General features: G+C 41.0%; 1 protein-coding gene across 5 annotated transcripts in view; it reads right to left on the bottom strand.

The window, feature by feature from the left end:
- The window catches only part of PLXNB2 (plexin B2), a 273,275-nt gene that overhangs the window by 121,234 nt on the left and 127,463 nt on the right, over nt 1-24,578 (bottom strand). The window contains exon 1 of one of the 5 annotated variants that reach the window (XM_064142405.1): nt 9,999-10,072. The exons of 3 other annotated variants lie outside the window; for them this stretch is intronic. The gene's annotated coding sequence lies outside the window, so the exon portion shown is untranslated. Of the gene's footprint in view, nt 1-5,013; nt 5,100-9,998; nt 10,073-24,578 lie in introns of those variants that run through there. One more of the 5 variants, XM_064142404.1, reaches the window with a different exon arrangement.

The raw sequence follows: 24,578 nt of genomic DNA, 5'->3' as shown, positions 1-24,578 counted from the left end.
CTCTGGCAGGTGGAGGCTTTTGCAAACTGACTTAAGTCAAAAGTGCCTAGATGACATACAAGAGCTGTTCTTCAAGCTGACAAAAACTACAGCACAAACAAAGCAAGAGGGTAGGAGGTGTTTACACAAGCTAATTTCAGACTAACAAGGTTGTTTCTCTTCTCTCCACTGGCTTGACTGCCATGTATCACCTTCTAGAGGGGGAATCAATCTTCCCTGAGCTGTTTTTCCAAAGGAGAGACCTCTTCCCCTCATAATCCACAGAGGACAGCAGGGAAATTACTGCCATTAGACTTCACTTAGCTCTTATCCTGCTCAACTCCATTTTGAATGCACTTAACTGCTCTCACCTTTCATATGACAATTTCTGCCTTTCAAATCAAAATACTACTTTAAGATGAAAGGACAAAGACACCACAGATGTGTCACACAATTAAGACCATCAGGACAGGGCAACAACCCAGCAGGGATAAGACAACTGTAAACAACCTCCCCATCCTGTAAACACCCTCTCCCTCGACACCAGCTGCATCTCGGTAGAGTGGATGTCTCAGATACCATAATTTAAAAAAGAATACAAACTCAGGTGGATCAGTTGTGTCCAAAAGCAAAATTTTGGATAAGACACTGTCCTGATATGTGGCTGCTGAGATGATCTTGGCTTCCAGAACCTGCAAGAAACAAAGCATGGCAGCGCCTAAAGCCAGCTTTGTTCTAAGTACATGAAAGAATGTACTGAATGTCTTTTTTGTTTGCTTGCTTGCTTGCTTCAAGAGCTAAAAAATGGATCCTAAACCACATTTCTTTGATGGAAGTTTGTGTTTGCTAGAAAGGGCAGGCACGAGGTCAGGGACACAAAGTTGCACTATCCGGTTCCCAGACGCAGACCTTATTTTCCTGAGCTTTCAGCTACACATAACATATGGCGCAGATACAGACTTCTGTACACCCCTGGAATGTTTCTCTGGCTGTTGAGCTAACAAGCACAGTGCACTGGATAGGTCGGAGCAGGTAGGTTAACAACACATACTGCCTTTCCAAGCTTAATTTTAAAAATGGATCCTCACATGTCAGTGCTGCTAAGTTAAGTTACAACACTGAGACCATGTCCTGCAAACAGGATATATAATTTACTATTAAAACTTTAAAGTCATATCAAATCTCAGCTTAAAACTCTAAAACCTGTAATGTATTTACAACTCTATCTCACACTAGTACACCCTGATATCTGGCCAATGCTGCATTTTCCTTCACCTTCAGCTCACATTTAAGTACTAAGCCTTTGTAGAAAAAAAATTTCCGAGAGATCTCAACTATGAAGCAGGCACTTTGCTTTCTTTACATCTGTCAGGAGACTAGAGTGGACTTCTTGCAAAGTTGACAAGGCAGATCTTTCATTTCTAATTCACACAGCTTCCTGGGTAATAAAGACTGCCTGCAAGCAGGAACCCAGTCTCTGATTATTGAGTAAACACTTACTACTTATATTCCAGCTGAAGATTAATCATCAAGCAGTTTACAAAACATGCTACCTTGGAGACCAAAGGTGAAATCCTATGACCACTGCACTGTGAGTGCAAGGCCAAAACTGCTGTCCTGAATGTGTGTCTATTAACATGTTGACATAAGGAAAGGCTACAGAAGCAACCAACATCCTCCTACGCAAAGCCAGAAAACATTCACACTCTCACTTTGATGAGCCTCAGCATTTAAGTAGCCTCAGTCAGTTAAAAATACGTTTATATATGTCTTCCTTTGAAGAGCACATCACACTCAAGGTCCCAGACAGACAAGTCTTTATTGTTCAAGGGGCAGACTGTAATAGAAGTTCAGACATTCTTTGTGCTTACGGTTGCGCTCCCAGCTGGCTTTAGACAGCACCTTTTCAGCATGTTAGGACACTGATTTTTTTTTTCCTCTGAAGCTTCTTGTCTTGCTCTGATAGTACGTGAGGCTAAGGCCAGCCACTATGACACACTGCCTCCACACAAGGGACCTGTGTTTGTACAACCCGGTGGTCTCTCAGCAGTGAAAAACGCTCCCCACATCATGAGCATCATCTAGTGCAGGTGACAGGAGAGCAACCACCACTAGACAGCAGAATAAAGTTCATTCCTATTTTTCCAGGAATTCAACATTATATTGGCACAGCTACATTTTAAAATTATCCAAAGCTGACAAGTTCATTTTCCCCTTCACTTTCTTATTACTTCAAAGTCGTAAGATGGTATTGCCATTTCTCTCTGTTCTCAATTCAAGAGGATTATCTAATCCTCATTTATTTTCTCTATTGGTTTCTGAGGGCCTGGGAACAGAAGAGGCATAGAGAGGCATGTTGAAAAATGGACAAGACTGTCATCTAGGTTTGTGCTGACCTTAAAACAACAGTATAAGCACAGATCAGTTAGACTAGCTTGCCTTCACCAGCAACTTCCACACTACTGGAGAAGCTCAATCATTTCAAAATACCAATTCACTGACAAGAATTATTAGGAATCTTGTGTCACTTTGGTGATGTCCTAAAACTGGGTTCTTTACCCTGTGTGCAAAACCAATCAACGCACAGAATCAAGATGCTTGTTTTTCCCAGTTTTGCACAGTAAAGGGTGCCAGGTAGAATAAAACAAGTATCTCATCTCTCTGGTGTCAATTGGGTTTTGCACACCAAGTAAAGAAAACGTTTTGAGGACAACACTCAGCCTTACAGGCAGTTTTGCACTTGAAATACTGTACAGCTGCTAATTTGGTTTAAAATAACCCCAGCAACAGTAACCATCTACCGCCTCACAAAAAATTCAGCTGTAAATGCCTAACTGAAGAACACAAAAAAATGACCAAAGTTTTCCCATGGCCATTACTGCTCAATCAAGGTAAATTGTGCAACACCCAAAGTCACTGTTTCAGAGCCTCCTATCTCAGAAGAAAATCAGTATCTGCTGTTACATTCCTCCTTTCATCTTCATGTAGTTGAAGGCATTTCACAGTCAGTTTTATTTCTGAGAGCACTGATTATTGATCGATCTGCTCTGGCCTGCATTTGAAATAGGATACTACACGAAATTGGATTCTGAGAGCCTCAAACATGTCCAGGCTTGCACTGAAATTTAAACAAAAGTAAAAAGAAGGCTTTTTTAAACACAGAGTGCTAGTAAAACTAATTTTCAAGTGTCCTCCATGTCTCTTGACTGGAAGTAATACATTACCTCTATGAAGTCTTTTATATCAAACTCTTGCTAGTGGTGTGCAACTCACCTTAGAAATAAGCATTTTATTAGTCAACCAAAGTGATCCAAACCACCAAGGCAATTAAGGCTCCTTTAAAACTGGCTTCACTACCTTTCCCCATACATTGCCAAGCTACCGCCCAGTCCTGCAGTCTCTTCATCACACAGTCAGTGGAATTTGAAGGTTTACTCCCTGGATTACAAAACACAGCCTGCCTTACAGGAAAATGAACAGGCATGACAGTAGGAGTGTGAAAAAGGAGAGGAAAAACCACTTAATGTAGGAAGGTAAAAAGGCAAAAAAGGTTGTTAACTAGAAAATGCACCATGGATGAGAGAAAAATGACATAAGAGTATAACAGCAAAGATTGGTGTGGAAAACAAGAGGAAAAGCATAAAAGGATGGAGAGCTTATCCCGAACGCTATAGGGGTTTAAAGGCATTTGCAAGACACTGAACAAAGAAGAAAGTACTTGAGAAATAGTTACACAGAGCAAATCACACTAGAAAGCTAGGAGCTTTGTTTTTAATTTTTACTTAAAAACTAAAAAATATCCACAGATCACTTTCAAGTCCTTTTTCATCTCCACTGGGATTCTAATTCCTCTGGAGCAGACTATGAGATGAGGTGAGGATTTCTGGCATAGTGAGCCACGCAAGCCTTGCCAGAGCCCAGACAGAAACACCAGCAAAGTTTCTGGTGTCTCCTTTGTGCCAATTTTACCCAGTATAGTCCACTGCATTGCAATTTTTCTTTATTTTATTTGTTTCTAAAGCTGAAAAAATGAATCACTGCAAAGCCTGGCTTGAAGTCTGAGGAAAATCTCATTTTTTCCACGGAAAAATGTGTAAAAATCAGAACCTTCTCATTAACACAACAGTGGCCTATCCGTGCCTCTCGCTGGCCACATCAGAAAACGACACAGAAACTGAAATTTAAATAACGGGGGTGTCTCATTTGTTCATCAAAATCAGGGAACAAGGCGACTCTGCTTAATTATCAGCAATATAAGAACACCGTCTCCCTTCAAATCAGGCAGAAGGGCTCTTCTCGTCTTCAGTGCCTCTCAGTGAATCAGTGTGATCCCTCCCCACTCCCCTCCCCCCGTTGCTTGCTCCATGAGCTGTCTTCCTAATCTGGAATCCTTCAGAGCTGGGAAACCGACCCCCCGCCTTGATTCCCATCATCTGCACCACTTCACGTTAGCAAGCCAAGCCAATTGGCCACTTGCACACCCGAGGACCCGTAGGCTCCGACACTGTGCCGCTTTTAAACACACCACAAAACCAAACCCAGGAAAGTGCCACGGTCCACCAGAGCTTTGCCTGCAAGGTTGAAACTTGCTCCCTGCTCTGTGAGCTTAATCTGCCTGCTGCTGCTCAGCACAGATACTTCCCCAAGGTGCAGCTGAGCCTCTGGTGGGTAAACTCCTCATGTGCAAAAATTTCAAAGGTATTCCTAAGCTGGGAGAAGGGTGCATGCTCATTGCTGCTACTTCAGTATGAAAGATACATATGTTGGTTGTTCTGTGTTAAAAAAGAAACCATTCCAAACTGCCACAGGAGCTGGGCTCAGGCTGCTGCTGCCCTGCCTTGCAGAGCAAGTCACAGCAGGTTTACAAGTGAGCAGAAAGCAGCAGCTAACCACAGAGGAGCTTAGCCTAAGTAAGCACCCACGAGTGATACAAGACAGAAATAAACCTGATGGCCACGCTAACTGGGGGGCCACTAGGCCCCCCAGCCTTTAGATCCCACTCCCATTCACCCGGTATGCACCACGGGGACTCACTAGTGATGACAAGAGGATCCCTCTGCCCAGCAGGGCAAACTTGAAGCTTCTGCTTTTCCTAGGGCTGATTATAAAGCGGAGTGGGCAGGGAGGGCAAAGTGGTCACACCTGGGGTGGGAGGAGACTCCAAAAGAGCCCAGGTGCTGTGGGTTTGGGAGGAAAAAGGGTGAAAATGGGGTAGGTGGGTGGAAAAGCGACAGTGTGATCCGGTAAAGGAGATCCTACTCTGGGGAGGGGTTGGACTTGATCTTTCAAGGTCTCTTCCAGCCCCTAACATTCTGCGGTTCTGTAATTGCAGGTTCTGCAAACGCTAATTTTACCCCCACTCGGCAGGACCTTAACCTGCCTGGTGCTGCTGAGCAGAGGACACCTGTGATCACAGCCCCTGGCACCGACCGTGGGCAGCCAGCCGATCCAAAGGGCCGATCAACTCCCATCCTTCCTTGGCTAACACTCTTCTCTCTCCTCCCCCCCGCCCCCCTATTTTTTTTAATGAAACGTCTTTCATGTTTACATGGGACATGAGCTACGGGAAGAAGTGCTTGTTGTTCCGTTTAAATACTTTTATTTTTCCACTAGCAGAAGAAACCACATCTGGATCCACACGAAGGGAAAGGCAATATTTATAAAGGAAGTTCCCACACTTCCTCTTCAAACAAATCATTCCTGGCTGGTTTTGCAATTACAGCCCTACCGTAAAGAGGAGGGGGGAGGGGTGGTAAAAAAGCATTGAGTATATTATTTCCTTTTAAAGTCACTTGCCTCTGAAAACGCAGCTTCCAGAGAGGAAAGAGTTAAGCACTTGGGACAAACTGTCAAGTTTTCAGTAACTAATTTACTCTTCCGGTAGGCCTGGAGGAAATCCACAACCACCACAAATATTTCTTGCTCGTTTCAATACTACTCTTTGTGAAATGGATTTTAATGGCCAAGCAAAGCGATCCAAACCACCAAAGTAATTAAAGCTGCTGAAACTGGCTCCGTGAAAGGCTGAGAAGCACCTCATGCCCTGTCTGAGGGCAGACCCCACGGTGCAGGCTAGGCACTGCAGCAGTGACACCAGGAAACCTTGTCCTCATCTTCATCTTTGTTCTCATCCTTGCCACAGCACAGTGACAGTGACTGGCACAACCCAGTGCAGGATCTCTGTGGCAAGGATGCTGCTCCAGTCTGGAGAAGCATTTGCTCTTGCCCTGTTTCCATCCTACACCATGCTCTCTGGATTATAAAACTCTGCCACTGCAAGCCCACTTGTTTGTAATACTGCAGCAATAAAAATATTTCATCCACGGCAAAACTGTAACAGACAAGCAGTAATTCTCTCTGCACACAGCAGTTAAAAGTCTGTAACACTAGCATAGGAAACAACCAAGACACTTTTCTGGCAATTCATGGCAAATCAGCTTCCTATTTGAACTGACACACCTTGATTTCTTCTGTAGTGAGTTAAACCCCTAGTCTGCCTGAAAGGTCAGTAGTTTCCTGATACTGAAACCTTTGATAGATCCATACCTAACAAAGAATAAACTTTCCTCAAAACTCCTATCCAAAGCATGGGAGGATGGAAAGTAAAATCAGCATACCTGCTGAAAATACTTCTTAAGATAAAAAGTAGGACTGCTTTTGCAATTACTAACTTCTCCCTCCTCCTGTGCACTTCTCAGCCGTGCTGAGGTGTGAAAATCTTAGGGAACTCCCTGTCCCTACTCTGCATTTTTTTTTTTTAATGTTTAAATTTAGATTAGAACACAATTGGATTTGGACTTGGTTAACCTTTCATCCAAAGAAAATCCCACACCTTTGAGTTACTAATTTCATTTGATAACAGCTGCAGAAAACTAACTCCATATTTTTGAAGTTAAGTCTTTGTCAAATTCTGTTTTCAAGTGCCAGATGCCCAGAATAAAACTAAGGAACTTCCCAAACAAATTATATTTAAATTATTAATTAAAACCACTTGGAATATTATAATTAAAATCAATTAGTTTATGTAAAGAGATCTACAAACCAAAAACATTGCTACAGAGAAAGAAATTCATTAGCTGATGAATAATTAATACAGCTCTTCATTTGTTTAACCTCATATGCCAAGCAGGACAAAGGAAAAGTCATTAATACGAGTGGATTGCAGAGCTAACACAGATTGTTACACATTTATAATCACTAAACTGTTTAAGCAGAAAGTTTGCAAGGCAAAAAAAAAACAGTCTGCAATATGAGGTTCAGAACAAACTACACCCCACAACTTTGTCCATCTGGATGAAACAGAAAAGCAAAGCACAGCAGAACTGCCTCTTAGGCTTGTTTCCTGTAAGTAGCAAGATCTGTCATGAGCTATTAAGAAGCGAGGTGTGCCTTTGAAACCCCTTTTTCAGACCTACGAGTAAGATTCATGAAAGTAGCTGGCCTCACTGCCCTCCTGTCTCTAGAAGCAAAACACCATGGTTTGCCCAATTACCTCTGTGTGCTCACCATGAAGGCTTGTGCTTATATATTCCTACATGCCCTTTGTCCTCTCAGCCACAGAAAGAAACATTTTTCTATTCCGACATTCTACAGACTCCTTGGCAAAGCACATTTATTCTTTAAAAAACAGTGGGTTTTGGTAAACAATGTGCAGACCTCCTGGGGATTACCAGAACTACACACTTCTTGTTAAACAGTGCTCCAGTGACATAAGATGATGTCAACAGAAGAACAGTGCAAATCATTCATTAAGAACAAATAAAGACTTAGCATGTGTAATTTATACCATTCCTTAACTCACTTATTTGGCTTGGAGTGAGAGGAATCAGAGGGGTAAAACAAAAGCAAGCAGTTAGTGTCATGTCACTGGTATGATGCTGCTCTGCTTTCATCCTACTTAACTATTTCTCTCTGGCTATACCTTTACACCTTTTCAAAGAAAAGGTTAGATTTATATATACATGTTTGATTTTACTTACAAAAGGACTCAGAGCACTTCCCAAAGAAATGTCAGAGATCTAAAAAGTATCCGTGGTAGGAGAACATTCATTGTCTTTTAAATGCTGAATTACAGCACAGAAGGTAAAAAATTAAGTAGGTGTTTTATCAAAGAGCTTCCTGCATGCTCTGAGGCAACAATGGGGATATTTTCACACTGTGAAAACAACATAACAATGTGACTGCAACACATTTCTGCTCCAAATGGGAGGCTCATCTGCCTCCCTCAGTAAACAACACACCTTTTCCTTCCCTCATTATGTTACTCTTGCTGCCCCTTTTTTGGGTGCTTTCCCCCATAGCCTTCTCTATGTCTTGTCTGCTGAAAACAGAGTGCAGATAGTAACATTAGACTTGAATTTTTTACCTCCTAATACTTGTGCACTCAAACGACTAGACAAAACATGCTGTCCTACTTCTAGACATTGTGCAGTGATCTCAGAACTGAAACCCTTTCTTGTCGTGAACAACAAATTACATGACTTTCTCCACGAAAAATGATGCAACTTTCTACAAACAAAACAGCCTTGCCTTCCCTGGGACTGTCCTGTACATGCATAAAGCACTGCTGTAAAACTCATGTTTAGTTCAGAGGGTACAAAGAGTCCCAGAAGAATACCTTTTGCCTAATTTTTTAATAGATAATAATCCCTGCCTCTTGACTAATACCAGTTGTCACCCAGCATGAGCAGCCAGATCCATTCTGCCCTGATGTATCCATCCTGTTGAGTATGGCAGCAAGGCATGGTGGCCATTTCTTGAGACCAGTCACTCACCAGCAACCAAGAACAGGCTTATTATTTACACCATTTAAATCCAAGAAGTCACATTCCTACAGGTCTCGCCTCCCAGGTTGTTAGCTTTATTTGTTTTGTTGAGAATGTGAAACACATACATGTCATGCTACACATGCCATTTGCAGGGCTGGGATAAAGTCCTCATCTCTTTGCAAACAAGGGGCAAAATCCTGAGAAGAATACATCCTTACTCTCTGGGTCTTTGCACTTGTTTCTCTCCTTACATAGAAAGAACATTGTCTTAGAGAAATTCACTTTGCAGGACAAGAAGTGCTTCTTAGGGTACTGAAATGGAAGGATTTTCCATCCTGGGAATAATTTGCCTTCCATAGAGCACCTTTCCCTTGCTGGGTCAAAACAGACTTTTGCACTGTTCCTGATTCTATGCCTTTCATCAACATGTACTGCCACCAACTCGTTAGCACATACTTTTCATATCTTTCAAACAGATGGAAGTTTTGGGATGAATTACACTTGGTTTTGCAGTCAGCCCAATCCCAAACAGAGTGTTATCGACACAGATGAAAGAGCCCACAGATCTGCATCATATGCCCGTAAAGGTTTGTACTGCCTTTGCACTGAGAAAGCACTTAATGGACACCATCGTGGCTGAAATATTCCCCAAAGAAGGCAGACTTCTTAAAAAGCAGCACCACCTTACTCTACCTTAAGAGAAAAGTGATCTTTTGACTTAGAAATGCCCTCTATTCTTCTTTGCCCTCAGTGACTGCAGACCAGCATGTAAGAAGTGTGAACTGAAGGTGATGCCAGAAAGGCAATGCTGTGGTCTTACTGGCATGAAGCCTGTAACCTCTGTAATTGGTGTTGAAAAAGCACCTATGATGTTTGGTCAGTCATACCTCTGGTCATAAAACTGGCCAGTTTCGATTGCTGCGTGTAGGCAGTAACCAAATCACTAGAAATGAGGCGTTTTGCCGCTAATTATGGAGTGTTATAATGCAGTGAGATCCTGAGTGAATATGATAGGTTCCCCCCCAGGGTAAGGAAGCTGCAGTTTCTCTCAGTGGTTCCTCTCTACAGAAGCAACATGCTAAGGCACTGTCCGCCACGCAGCCCCGCACGCAGGGGACAGCACCCCATGGCAAAGCCCTCGCTAATTGGCACGCCTATCTGCTGATCTCACCTCTGAACTCACCGAACAAAAGAAAGCATTAATCCACATCTCCGAGAATTCAATAGCCATTTAAACAGGAGGTCAGGTACCTAATGAGCTGTCAAGTTCTGGCTGTCTGTCTGCCTGTCTTCTGCGTCGCGGAGTTCCCGGGCCTTGACTGACGGTCCTCGGCATCTGGATACTTTGTCTTCCTGCCAAAGGAAGGCCTGAGACAGGCGACTGCTTTGCAAATTTAAGCTGGGATGACATATTTTGGTTTCATTGAAGGAGAGAGCTAAAAAAAAACCCCCAACCAAAACAAGCAGCCATGAAAAGGTTCAGAGCAAGGCCTGAGAAGATAAGTATATTTTCAGATGTTGGCATTATGCTTTCTGATCCAAACCGTACTAAAATCGCAGTAATTTTAGCTTGCCTCATAGAAAAGATAATTCTGTGTAAATGCTGTATGGTACAGGTAAAGGGAGCAGGCACAGTTGTACACATTTCCCCGATCTTTTTCAGGGCCACAGGTTAAGAAGTGAGTTTGAAAACTACAGCCTGGAATGCAGAAACATTGCTACACCTCCCAGGAATTTCCAGGAGGTACAAAAAGAGAGGAAAAAGACCGTTCCAGATTGACTGAGACACGGCCTGCTGAACATACTTGCTTTTGAACAGTCTCGTAAATTCAAAACATTTTTGTCCAAACAGATCACAGGGCACGTAAGCTTCCCAAGGGATATATTGGTTACAGATGTTTTCATGTAATAAAATATTCCACTCAACTGCAGTATTCCTAACTGATAATGCTAAAACTAAATTACCCTTGTCTAATGGTTATGTCCCCAATGTACTCCTTACCACGGTAAACACTGGCTCATTTGTTACCATTTAGCCAACATAATGTTTAATTTTTTATAAGAGCATGCCACAAAAGACAATGTATTTCAGATCTGCAAGAGCTGCAATCTAAGTTTGAACTTTTCAAAAATACATACTTAAAATTCTTTTTTTTTTGCATATCTTAAGAATAAATTATACCTCTAAGTTTCAGCATTATCATATCAATTTGCATTTAAAAGTTCTCATTTTTTAAACATGAGTAATGTTAATAATTTTCCAAGATTTCACTCTTGAACTTGAAATTATTAAAAAAATTAATCACTCCTTGAATAGTCTGAATAGTACAGGGCTAATAATGAAACATTCGGTTTGATTTCCTCCTGGCAGAATTGTTAGGAAAGGAAAGGTCATTGTGAAGGTATCTCTAAAATGATCGAGTAGTTTGGGTTTTTTCTTTTTGTTGTTGCCTCTTTTTTTCCCCTAAGGAAAAGGGGGGGAAGGAGATGCTTATCTGTTTTCAAAATATGCTTACAATATAGTAATAACAAGGATAGATATACAAAAAGAAAAACAAGCAAACAACCAAATTGAGAAAAGAAACTTAACTAGTCTTTGCAGCAAGGAGTCTCCCTCAAACCAGGGAAGCTTGTGCTGTTGTACTATACTACATCTCTACCAAAACTAACACCTCAGCATTTTTATTTAAAAGATCAGAGGATTAGGCTCAAGACCTCTGAACGTCTTTGTTCTTCAGATTGGACTGTAAGATCCTGCCACTTGGACTTCAAATACCACCATTAAGAACAACCGTACGAAGTAAAGTGGCTTGTAACATCATATCACTGTTTCTATGTTGCCACTTCAAGAATAAAGTCAGCTTGTTCTAATTATGTTTTAGAAAGACTAGAAACGTAGCAAGGGCAGAGAGTTCTCTGAGGAGGGAGAAGATGCTTTAGTACAGCTGGCATTGTAACAAATAGAATCTGCCCATTTTTAAGAGAATGTGGAATCCAGTAAAACTTGGAAGTAGTATGTTCAGACTGAATAAAAGTTTTTTAAAAAAGGCATTCTGTCCAAACTCTATAATCCCATGATCCATGTATTCCCTCTTCTAATGCTAATGTTCACAGCACAATATTGTATCCTTTCTGAGATACCTCTTGTCACTAACCTTGGTATGCAATTTTTGCAGCTATCAAGCTCAAATATATGCTTGTGCTTGGTAAATAAGAAAACATCCCTTTGCATTGATGCAGCAGTCAGAAGCATGCCTTGAAGACTCATTATGGAGGTAAAAAAATGGGAGAATTTTTCTCTAGCCTCCCATCCCAACTGAAAGGATAATTTAATCTCCAGGAAATCACTCAAGGAAAAGGTCATTTGGATTGATGGACATGCTTTCTAAACACAATGGCTATACAATCATTGGAAGAGCTGAACTTCTCTTAGTTTCCAGCAATGTGCCAGGAAAGCTTTACCCAGCAGATGTTTTTACCATAATCCTGCCAGTTTGCCTATTGCTCTCCTTCTCATTGTCTTATTTTATTAGCTGTATATTTATTTTGGGGCTGAAGTGGTAATTGAGATTGCCAGCATGTACAGGAGGCAATAATAGTTCTCTGATGGCTCTGGCATTCAGGGAGGAGATACTGCAGCACATGAAATGCTAAGTAATAAGCCCTGCTCTCATGGCTGAAGATAACACCCAGAACAGGAACAGAGCATTGCATTATGACAAGTCACTCCCTTTCTGACCAACTACAATCCAGGTTTTCTAAGCAGACACTCTCACATAGAAAACAGAAGCACAATCTGCTGATATTTGAACTTTTTTAACTGTTGTAGCAGTTTTTAGGGTGGTATGACAAAGCAGCAGTAAGGGCAGAGGTTGCTGTGCATCAGGACTTTAAAATGTACAAGTTCTGGAAACTCAAATGCTTCTTTCCCCTTCCCTTGAACAGCCTCTAGTATAGTAACCACCAGCAATGTGCAGATGCAGCTCACTTGAGACCCAGCATACTGGGAAAAGGAATAGCTTTCTGAAATCAAAATCACATGGACTCAGCAGCAGACCTGATCTGCCGGGACTGCCTCTGGAGCTGCGTTCCTTTAGTCAGCAGGATACTGCCCATCAAGCAACAACTACGACAGAGCTTTCCATGACTTCCCCCTTTCCCTCATTATTTTTGCTGGCTGACACAAACCCCCTCAGCTAGCTGATATTACTCTCTGGGCAGCAAATCCCTATTTATTTTAGTGCATGCATAACGTGGGCAGCAACAAAAAGCACCGATACAACAACCTTGAAGCTCACCTATGGGAAGGGGTATAAGCAAAGCAAAATTCTGCAACTCCTGACACACATGAGGATATACAGTTTACAGGCAGGAAAAAAAATGACATTTTTTTTTGCATGTTTGGCAAAATCTTTGTCTCACCCTGGTTGCTTAAGGATAGAACCCAGAAAGCATAGCTAAGACACCCAACAGTGTCATTTGTCTGATGTTCCTCTGCCTCCTGTATCTATGCAGTTGCTATCATATACAAAACTGCACAGTAGCCTCCTTAGATGTTTTACTTTTCAAATAAATGCATAATTAACTCACTCTTTATTTTAAACCATCATATGCAGCAAAATGCTCCAATTAAAAATGGAATGTCTACTAATTTAAGCCCAAAGGTTCTGTTAAGGCAAGTTTCATGAATCCTAAAAATAGAAATGCATTCATAATTTCCCCCTCATTTTAATTAGACTTTTTTTTCCCCTTGAATTTAAATATCCCTCTGCAGTATCTTCAACTGCATTGCAGTAGTAAGAACCCCATGCACAACACAAGAACCATAGGATGAAAGAAGATTTGCCTTTCTACTCAGAAAGGAGTATGAAGTGGAGGCATGCATCCTACAAAACAGAAGTGGAGGCATGCATCCCACAAAACAGAAGTGTTGCAATTAAATAGGAGAGACTTCAGAAAAATGGGACTTCCAGAACCAAATGAAATTTCTGGATCATTTGTGTACAGACAGACCTCAGTCCTTCTCTAATCTATAGTCTTAAGTAACATTGAAGAAAATAGCATTGTGGCAGTCGAGGTGAAGGTGATATAACTAATGGTATAGCAGTCAGACTAAGGGCAAGTCAGTTCACAGTGAACTGAAAAATATGCTCTATGGGGTTCTTTGAATGACATTACTTATAGCAGTGACAGAATGCAAGGCCATGCTTCTTCAAACACAGGTTAAACTTGTAAGGCAGTGAACTAATCTGGAAAGCAGTGACTTGAAGAATGACTTCAGGGCCACTGTAAGCCACAACTAAAACTCTGGCAGGCACGTGGCAGCTAAGACACTTAATGAGATCTTTCAATACATGAGCCGGGGAAAAACAAGAGAAAAATAGCATTGTAGCATTTCAGAGGAGCATTATGAGGAACAAATGAAGTTGAGATTATCCTGGGCAATGGGGCATTAAGCAAAACAATGCTAAGTGGTAGTTATGGATTGATGCTGGAGATGAGTTTCTTCCTGTTACTGCGGGAGAAGATGCAGGAACCAGCTTTTTCTAGCCCTGGCCACACTCTCTCTTCATTCACTCTTCCAAAGTTGTGGTAGCATGCCCAGATCTTTAGGATGAACTCATTCTACTCTCAGTTCTGGAATGGCAAAAAAATCAGTTTTTCTTACATTGCTGAGATGCCTGTGACTGCTTCTGTCACTTCACACAGCATTAAATGATTACAAGCATACATAGCCATGTCTGGCATCCATATTGCAGAAAAGATATTGACAAACTGGAAAGAATTCAGGATGAAGCTGCAAGAAGGATTCAGAACCTGAGAAAGATGACCTACAGCAATTGCCAGAAGTGATCTGGCTAGCTATTTTCACAAAAAGAAAGTTCAGAATGGCTTGATCCAAAAGCCTGAAAGCACTGGCTTGCTTTCCAAGGGCATTTTCAAGCAACTTTTGGTCATTCTATCATGTGGGATTAGATGAAGGGCAAGGGCTTACCAGCCTTTGACCCTGGCCAACCCAGTCATGCTAAGCAGGACTGTATGGCAGGTATCTTGGTATTTAAATACCTGTTGGTCACTAAACAGGTAAATAGTTTCACCAGGACTGCGACACGGAAGAACTGGGCAAACCACGACAGCCTGGATATATGCAGATAAAAGCTAGTTAATTTCCCTGCCTTTGAAATCCTCTGCAAACTTACTGCATGCTTTAGTTTAGTAAAATCATTAACATCTCAGGAGTGATATTACATGACAACAGCATTTTTTTCAGTCATCCATGAGCTTTAGGAATAATGACTTTAAGTGGACAGGAGACAGACTCAGAAAAGGGCACATCCTCTCCCCTGATTCAGCTCTTCTGCTGAATTGTTTGCAAATCCATACTCCTTTCTTCTCTCTATAGCCGTAAGAGGCATTTACTGTTTATATGATCTCAAGATGGAAAAATATTAATCAGAAACAGCAGCAACAGTTTCTTTTTCTTCTCAAATCTGTGTGGCATTAAGTATAATTACACAAATAAGTGGAATGACAGAAACAGACAATTGCTGGCTTTGTATGGGTATTGGAAAAGATTATACTGTTTTTATCATGTCTCTTAAATAATGGGTATCTTCCAAGCCTACTGTCAAGGAGACTGCTTGCTGTTTTAATGCTGATAGGAAAATAATCTTGTAAAAGTACTGAGAAGGGGTCTTTCACATACTTTCTGCCAGGAAAGATTACTTAAATAAACCGTTTAACCTGCTATTGACCTAAAACCTAGTTACATAAATGTTTAAAAAATTACTTATCCATCTTGAGTAGATAAAAGTAATCTAGTCAAGTCAAGGATAACATAGGAAGTCCCTTGATGACAGCTGCATTCTCTGCAGTCTCTATTAGCACATCTTTTTTTGCTGGCGAAGCAGATATGAATGAACTTCGAAAACACAGAGCCTCCTCTGTTTTAAAGGACTGGAAAGAGACAGATACACATAAAGGAAGAGTGAAAACCTGAGAAGAGGTCTTGTAAGGGGAACTGCAAATATATTTTCCTCCTCGTTTTTTTCCTTCATAAACACTTTTATACCTTCTTTTCAAAGCCAACATAAAAAAAATTATAGAAGCCATTTTCAAGTTGAATACAGACAATATGTCTATCAATACCTGAGCTAACGTCATCTCCAAGACATAGTGCATGAAGCACTTCCTCCAGATCACTGAAAGAATGCTCAAAACCAGCTGAGACTAATTACACCCAATTCAGCATGCACGTGCCACAGTTACAATGCATTAAAGGCATCCCACTGCAGTGTGGGCAAAGGGGACAGTATATTTATCAAGCCTAATAAAGGCTATCCCAGGAAAGCAGTCAGTAGTTTAATCTACTAAAAGTCCTCAATCTTTAACATTCTGGGTTTGTTGGCAGTGTGAACGAACACTTCACTCGGTGGTGTGTAATGACAAGAGCCTCCCAGGCATTTCAACTCTCCTCCCCTGCAATCAGGGCAGTGGTGCCATTTGCAAGTTTGGAAGTCTTCAGCATTTCATCTAACAGCATAAATGTTATGCTTTTTCATGAATCCAATCAGTCATCTGCTCAGCTGCTTGCTCTGCCACCTGCTTATATTGGGCACGCAAGAGGAGATGTTCATGTTTCAGTGACCAGAGCTGGCATGAATGTAAAGCTTTAGCTGCTACAGTATTATACAAACCTTTGGCTTTTCTTTTGCCAAACAAATCACACTTCCAGCTTCTTTTCCTCACTTTAAGAAGACAGAACCTTTTCTACAGATCCAAACAACAGCCATGTGGTCCAGAGCAGCATGCTGAAAGCAGTTAGGATGCAATTACCATTATCCATGCAACTACAAAGGTTGCAGCCACCCCAGGAGGTGTTTCCTGGTCGCATACCTACACAAATGCTGCAGTGCCGATAACTGAGGCTCAATACCACTTTTTTTTTTCCCACACATGCAAATTATATTTTACTTCCTTTGGGAGGGTTGTATTTAAAAAAAACCCACCTCATTAATAAATCCATAATCTCACCAGCCACCTATATTTTTGCCTCCAAAAGCATTAAAATAAAAACCAAACCAGATCTTGAGACTTCTGCCAATAAAAAGCATGCTCAGGATCAAAGGAATAAAAATGCTAATTAAAGTGCACTCTGTAGCACCTCTATTCCAAGCCAAGTACTCTGATTCAGTTTAACCATCCTGGTAATTATTACAGCATTTAGCACAGCTGGGGCCAAGGAAAAGCCACCTTTTACCAGAGCATGGTTACTGGCCACAGAAGGAGATCAAGTGTATTTATACTTTAAGAGAAATTTGCCTATGGCCCACAGAATAGCCACTTCTAATTTTGAATAATCAAAGCCATGTTCAGTTTATTTTTTTTTTTAAAGGACATTTTAAAAAATGTTTTTGTTTTTGTTTTTTTGTCATTAAAAAATGCTGGAGTCGGAAACTTATCAACCAGAAATAAAGTTACTGGTTCTTAAGGGGACATATGACAAGATAACACATCTTTGCAATTTAAAGGGGAGCCCACTCTTCTGCCCTTCCTCACTCAATATGGCATGGCTATGAAGTATGCCAGTGATGAGAGAGGAAAGCCACTCCACTCTAAGTGGAATGAAGTAGCACACAATTACTGGCACAACCACCTGCCACATTTCAGCAGCACATTTCGATAGAGAATGGGGGTGACCGCACTGGTGAAAAATGATGTCTGAGTCTAAGTGGAAGTTAATTCTCCCTACTAATTCCATGGAGATGAGAAAAATATAATAAATCAATAAATCCTTGCAGCTCAGAAAATTGTCTCTTCTATGGATGCTTACAATCCTTGTTGCACATAGCATAATTGGAAGGAAGAGACTTTCAAATGGCTACATAATTATAACCATATCTTACATTCATCGGTTCCCTTCTTCAAGAGCTCATCAGGGTTTGCTGGCAGTACCTTCCAGTGCACCTGCTTGAAGAATAAGCACTACTTACCATGAAAGAGCTAAAAGGTAAGAAAATTACCTTTACTTCAGTATTATTCCTTAAAATGGCTGTTTTGTACTTACACAGCAACCCTGGGACTTTGGAGTAGCAGCAGATGAGCAGACTGTTTTACAACATGAACTCAATAATTAACTCTCAATTAAATGTGTCATCTAACTACAATGATGCAACTAATACTCCTGCGTGTATATATACTTTCCAAATTCCAGGCATGTTTAAAGTATTCACGTTTCACTGCACAGATTCAGCAAATCACCGACACCTCTGTTATGCAGCTCCTTCCTATTCACCTCTCATCTATGTATGTACACACACACACACACACATATATATAAATAAAGCATAATTTTGTGTAAATTGACAATCTTAACCTAACTTCCTTGGTACTTTGATAGGCCAGCAAGGGTTTAAGTGGCTTTAATCCACTGTCTGGGTAAAGAGGATTACCAATGCTCTGGTTTGGAAGGGAGAGAGGAGAAGTTCTTTGGAGTGAAAATATATTGTCTGAGCTGTTAGAGAAGGTAAAAGCTTGGAAACAGCACCCCTTGACAGGGTGAAGGCTGTGGATAACCTGTTACTGATATCATTATCAAGAAAATAGGTATTGTGATGCCACATAGCACTAAACTCCTTGAACAAACGTCAAGTGTTATTTCAAAGGTCTATGGATGGGGCTTAGATGGGTTTTCAGTCTGTCATATATATAGTATAAATATAGAAATACAGTGAAAATTAGGGCATTTGAATATTCTTCTTTTTTACTGCTGTCCTTGGACATGCCACTACATAATCAAGTATAACCCCATCTGCTTCCTGCCTTCCTTGGAATCACACATCCTTCTACATATTACTGCTTCACCCCAGCACCTTGGCTCCACATCCCTTCACATGGGTGGGGGAGATGAAAAAAACAGGGGAGGAAAAAGCAGTATCTCAGCATCTCCAAGCCCCTCCCTCTCTCAGATGCTAATTGCAATGGCCAAACCCTATGGAAAGAATTGCAATATTATAGGGTGCAAGCAGACTACAGCTGGCTGGTGAAGAGCAGTGCACAAGACTGGTTATTTGGCTGCTAGGGTACGACTCATTGCTGCACACAGTTAGGGTGCCAACCCTACTTTATGCTGTACATACCTTCCACTGCTTAGGTAAGCCAAAACATTAATTCTTATTTACTATTTACATTTCACGGCAAATGAATTCCCACTCTACGCATGCATACTTCCAGGACAGGTGGAGAAAAGATTATGCAGTAGATACTCATGTACCATGGTGATGTGCTTAATAGGGAAAAAAGCCACAGAACAATAGAGGAAGCAGAAGACCAAATTGCATACTATAAAATTAAGACGGATTGTTTCCTGAGAAGACTTTATATGGGTGTTTGCATTACCCCCACCCAAAATGTTCAGGAATTACAGATCACATCCTGCTGTTATACTTCTCTATAACCCATTCCAAGGCACTGGGAACTTGCTAGCAGAAAACACAAAGCAAACAGAACAGATCGGCCTAGTTTCTTTTTACTGGGTTTTATTGCAACAGTGTTTTTTTGACTGAAAGTGAAACATTGATGTTAAAATCAGCACTGTTATATGCTGTCCAATTATCTCTCTTTATGATAAGAGTAATCAGAAGAGCTGTTAAAGCATGGTCACTAAAATATTTGGATTTGACTGAGTTTTTGAGTACTAGCTACACAAATTTTAACTTTTGAAATAATATCAGCTAATGATATGTGCTTCACTTGGGAGTCAAACACTTAAAGTAAAAGCTGATGTCTGACTAATTGAATGTAATTTCTCATTGAAGTAAATTAAAAGAATTTCCCAGATGTTGCTATAAGGAGAGACTCGAGGAGGTGAAATAAAAGACACTGCTTATACATTCAGACACTTACCATAAAGCTCCTAGGAAGGTGATATGTTAAAAGAGAACCGTGAAAAAGGAAGAAATCAGAGATAGGAAGTTTAAAATCTCACCAACAATCTTCAACAGAGTGTCTTGTGACTCTGTCATTTCACTGGGAGTGGCCCACATTTATGCATAAGAAACACTACATTAACATTAGAGTCAAATCAATCTTGTTCAAAGAGCACTGGGAAGCCAGAGTGGGCTGCTCCTCACTTCAAGGTGAGGTGAAAGAAGATCAAAATCAAGATTTGCAAGCCAATCTTTATTAACGTAGTAGTTACCTCTTGGTACTTAGCTATGGCAGATCTCAAAGTACACCTAGGATTTAGAAATCCCAAAATTTCTCTTTAAAGAAGGTTTTTGAATACATAGAACTGACATGGGCAAACACCAAGAGCTAGTAGCATCCTTGCACAAACACCATTATCTAACTAATTACTGCCACCCCACTTGAATAACATCTTTTACTATACACTGAATTGAGTAAAAAGCCTACAAAGGACAAGAAGGAAAGAAAGTTTACAGTCCCTCCCTTTGTTACTAGATGCCAGAGTAGCATATATGCCCACCTCTCTCCTCTCAGTTGCAGAGAAACGCCCAAGCACAGTACTGCCTACAGACCATCCTCTCACGATGATCACGTATTTCCTGTATTCTCTGCACTTTTTTCTCTCAGCAGTTTCTCCATCCAGCTCTTCATCTAGATTCCCAGGGGTGTTTAGATTATTATTCCTTCTAAATACTGGCAAGACGAAGAAAGAAATCTCTCTCCACATTTTACTCCAGTCCTCAGTATCACTCACATATTTTATAAACACTACAGATTTGCAAAGCCTGTTCACATTGGAAAAACAAAGCTGGCTATGCTCAGCTGTTCCATTAGAGGAGTCATTACATTTCACTTAGAGTTTTCTTTTGTCACGTTCTAGTATATTGTCATCCAGGAAATTAGAAAAATTATCTTATTAAAAGTACTGATTATCTCAAGTGTATCTGTTTATTAGGATTATAGACTTTCTATAATTTACTTGGAAATATACTTCAAAGCCTAACAGATGTCAACTTTCATGCTAGACTAACAAGAGCATCTCTTCCATTTACATCTTGTGATCAAAGCAATACATATCAGAGGGAAAAGAAAGAAAAAGAATTCAAAAGTACAGCAGGGGAGTCCAAATTCCAGAAAACAAAATCCACACTCCAAAATCTACAATGAATAACATGGAAGAAGGAATAAAGAGTTATAAAAACACAAATCACAAAAATCTTTTATAGTAACACAAAAAAAAAATCACTATTTTGGCTAGATTCTTGGTGCTGCAACACTTCAGATTCCTGGGATGTATCAGTTTTACTCTTCTAACACCTGTAAGACTGATACCTTTCTATATTTGATACCTAGAAACAGCACATAGTAAACTTCAGATGTCTACTTCAAAATATTTTGGTAGGCATGTTGACAAAGGGCTCTATGAACACCTTTCCTATGTTTCACACTGTCTTTCTTTGGCTATATCCAGCATTACAACAGTAACAGCTAAACCGCAATGCTGGATCATTACACTGGCCCCTCCCTTTAACTGTAAGGAAAAAGAAATCTTGCCAACTCCTCCCTATTTTTGAAATATGTAAGGCAGACAGAGAAAACTTATAGATGAAGCCTTCACCAACACCTCCAACTCCAACAAATCCTGGCTAGTACTGTAGGCCCCTCCTGTGAGACCAACTCCAGGCCAATACTCATTTGTTTCACATTGCTCAGGCATAAACACCAGTCACTGGCATCTGCAACTGACAGTATCATACAGAAGTGGTGAAGGAGGGAAGCAGCCACCACCTTTCTAAGATCTCAGGAATACGCCTCACACCAAAGGACCCAAACTTCATGCACACTGAAAACAACTTTGGCTCACTTTGTAAGAAAGAAAACTCAGACAAGTAATGGTGGGTACATCCACCATCCACTCTCTCTCCATCATTTTATCTAAACATGTTTTATCAATGAAAGGAAACACTTCATTTCCAATATTTCTTTAATTGGCTTGGTACACAGACACAAGCCACTTCCTCTAACTCAACCTGAAGCTGAAAATGCTTTTTGAACAGGTGGAAAACACCAAAACATGCAGAAGACAACAAGGTCTCTAAAATATTTCACAGTCCTAGGAATTGTCTTGTTATGTAACATGAAATCTTAGAATGGTTTAGGTGGGAAAGGACATAAAAGATCATCCAGTTCCAACTCCCCTGCCATGGCAGAGACACCTCCCACTAGGACAGGTTGTTAAAGGCCTCATCCAACCTGGCCTTCACCACCTCCAGGGAGGGAGCATCCACAACCTCCCTGGGCAACCTCTGTCAGTGTCTCACCACCCTCACTGGAAAGAACCCTTTTCTAACATCTAGTTTCAATCTCCTCTCTCCCAATTTAAATCCATTACCCCTCCTCCTGTCATTACAAGGCTGTGTAAATAGTCCCTCCCTTTCCGTAGGCCCCCTTCAGATACTGGAAGGCCACTATAAGCTCTCCTCAAAGCCTTCTCTTCTCCAGACTGAAGAAACACAAATCTTGTAACCTGTCCTCATAGCAGAGGTGCTCCAGCCCTCTAATCACCTTTGTGGCTCTCCTCTGGACTCGCTCCAACAGTTCAAAGTCCTTCTTGCGTTGGTGGATCCAGAACTGCACACAGTACTCCAGGTGGGGTCTGACAGGAGCAGAGCAAGGGGGGAGAATCACCTCCCCTGCAGTGCTGGCCATGCTGCTCTTGATGCAGTCCAGGACACGGTTGCTGCCTGGGCTGCATGTGCACACTGCTGTCTCACATTGAGCTTTTCATCAATCCAGAGTCCCAGGGCCTTGTCCTCAGGGCTGCTCTCAGCCATTCTCCACCCAGCCTGTATCTATGCTTGGGATTGCGCCAACCCAGGTGCAGGACCTTACACTTGGCCTTGTTGAATGGTCCCTGAGCCCACCTCTCCAGCCTGTCCAGGTCCCTCTGGATGGATCCTTTCCCTCTAGCAAGTTGACTGTGCCACACAGCTTGGTGCCATCTGCAAACTTGCTGCAGGTGCACTCGATTCCTCTGTCCATATCACTGTCAGGATGGATTATAAGGGTGACTCACTCTTAGGGATTGCCAATATGGAACGAATTTAAGCCATAAGCCATATATCAAAATACTAATTTCCGACATTTTAAAGCTCTTAAAAAGAGACAGAGATCTCACACTTACTCATTAAGGATAATATTATTTCAGTCTCCTCCTCCTTATCATAATTTGTAAGGCAGGAAAAGAAAGCCCCAAAGAAGGGTGGCACTGAACAGAACTGAAAACCACAAATACATTTTAACAGTGACTTTTTTTTTGCTTGGCTACAGACACATTCCCTTTCACACTCCTCTCTAAAAGATGCCATAAGCACATCACTGTATTGCATGGCAAGGTGACCTTTCCCTGGTGAAAGGAAACACAAAAATGTCAGTCTCTGGTACCAAGACCTATAAATGCATTTCCTCGCTTTAGCTAAGTTACACAAAGTTCATAAACTTAGAGGAAGGATGTTACTCTCAGATACCAAAAAGACAGGGGGGGGAAAAAAAGGGGGGGAAAAAAAAAAGGGGAAAAAAAAGAGGAAAGCAAGAACAAAAATTTAAGACTCCAGTGAAAACTCTGGTCTGGACAAACAAGGGACGCTTTTCTGCATCCAAAAAGGTTAAGGTCACTAGACTAGAGCTCACAATTTCTTACCAAGGGAACAAAAGAATATACCACAAAGCCAGCAGCACATGTATCACAATTGGCAGCTGGCTTGAAAATGCTCAAGATCAATTGATGATGAAGAATGAATTACCCTTATGTTTGAACAAAAAAAACCCCAACCTGATCTCACCAGGCCAGAAGCACAACCACATTCCAGGCACGATGTGTGACAGCACACAGAAAACCAGTTTCAATTTATTCTGCACATTTGAGCACACACAAAAGCCTATATGGTTCTCATTAAAATAAAAGGTATCTCCAAACTTCTGAAAGAGCACAGAGTGATTTGGGTTTTTACTCTCGTCCAGAAGGAATAACTTAGCCTCTTATTTGTTACGCTTCCTCCTGAATCTAGGATGTAAGTCCCCTATATTATTTTCATATCTATAAACAACCACCAGTAGATTAAAGATCTTCTCTTTTTCTCTTTTTTTTCCTTTCTTCTTTTTTTTTTTTTTAATGGAAATTTCTTTGACAAAGAGTAACAAAGCATTCTCTCTGAAAGAAAGAGGACTGTAGATACATACCATTTTCAGCAAGGACATTCAGATTAAACTGCACACAGTTTACTCAGATTAGTTTAACAATGTTCTCAAAAAGGAGCTATAAACCTTTCATGAAGTGTAGCTTTAGTGGTGGAAGAGGTTTAACAAGCTCATTCATTAATGACCGGTGTCTTTGGGCTGCTCCTTTGGTGGGCCTTCAAAGAGCAGGTGGTTTTCCCTGTTTTACATAGTGTGCCTTGTGTGCCAGGCCAGCCAGTGAGCTGGGTTCACCCATCAGGCCATGCCAAAATGGCAATCATGCATTATGAGATACAAGGGACAGAATACCTGACAAAAAGAATTTTCAGGACTACTTTCTTCTGTTTTCAGAAGCTTATGTATATCTGTGTGAAATAAAATATTGCAAGTAGTAAACACGTGCAAGGCAAATACGGTATGGTATGTTTCATCTGGACCTTATGCAGAACTAGTTCAGGCAAACAGTGAAGAACAAAGAGCTCAAAGGACAAGTGAACAGGAATCGATTTAACATTGATTAAGAAAAGACAAGGAGGAATTAGAAGAGGGCTACAATCAAGAAGGTCTAGTGAGAACATTTCGGTTTGGTGCTTAGACATCACCTATGACAGATTCTCCTAGCTGAAG

This window comes from Pogoniulus pusillus, chromosome 4 (genome assembly GCF_015220805.1).
Source record: "Pogoniulus pusillus isolate bPogPus1 chromosome 4, bPogPus1.pri, whole genome shotgun sequence".
Lineage (NCBI taxonomy): Eukaryota > Metazoa > Chordata > Aves > Piciformes > Lybiidae > Pogoniulus > Pogoniulus pusillus.
The sequence above is the reverse complement of the archived record's forward strand: the minus strand, read 5'-3'. Positions and strand labels throughout refer to the sequence as shown.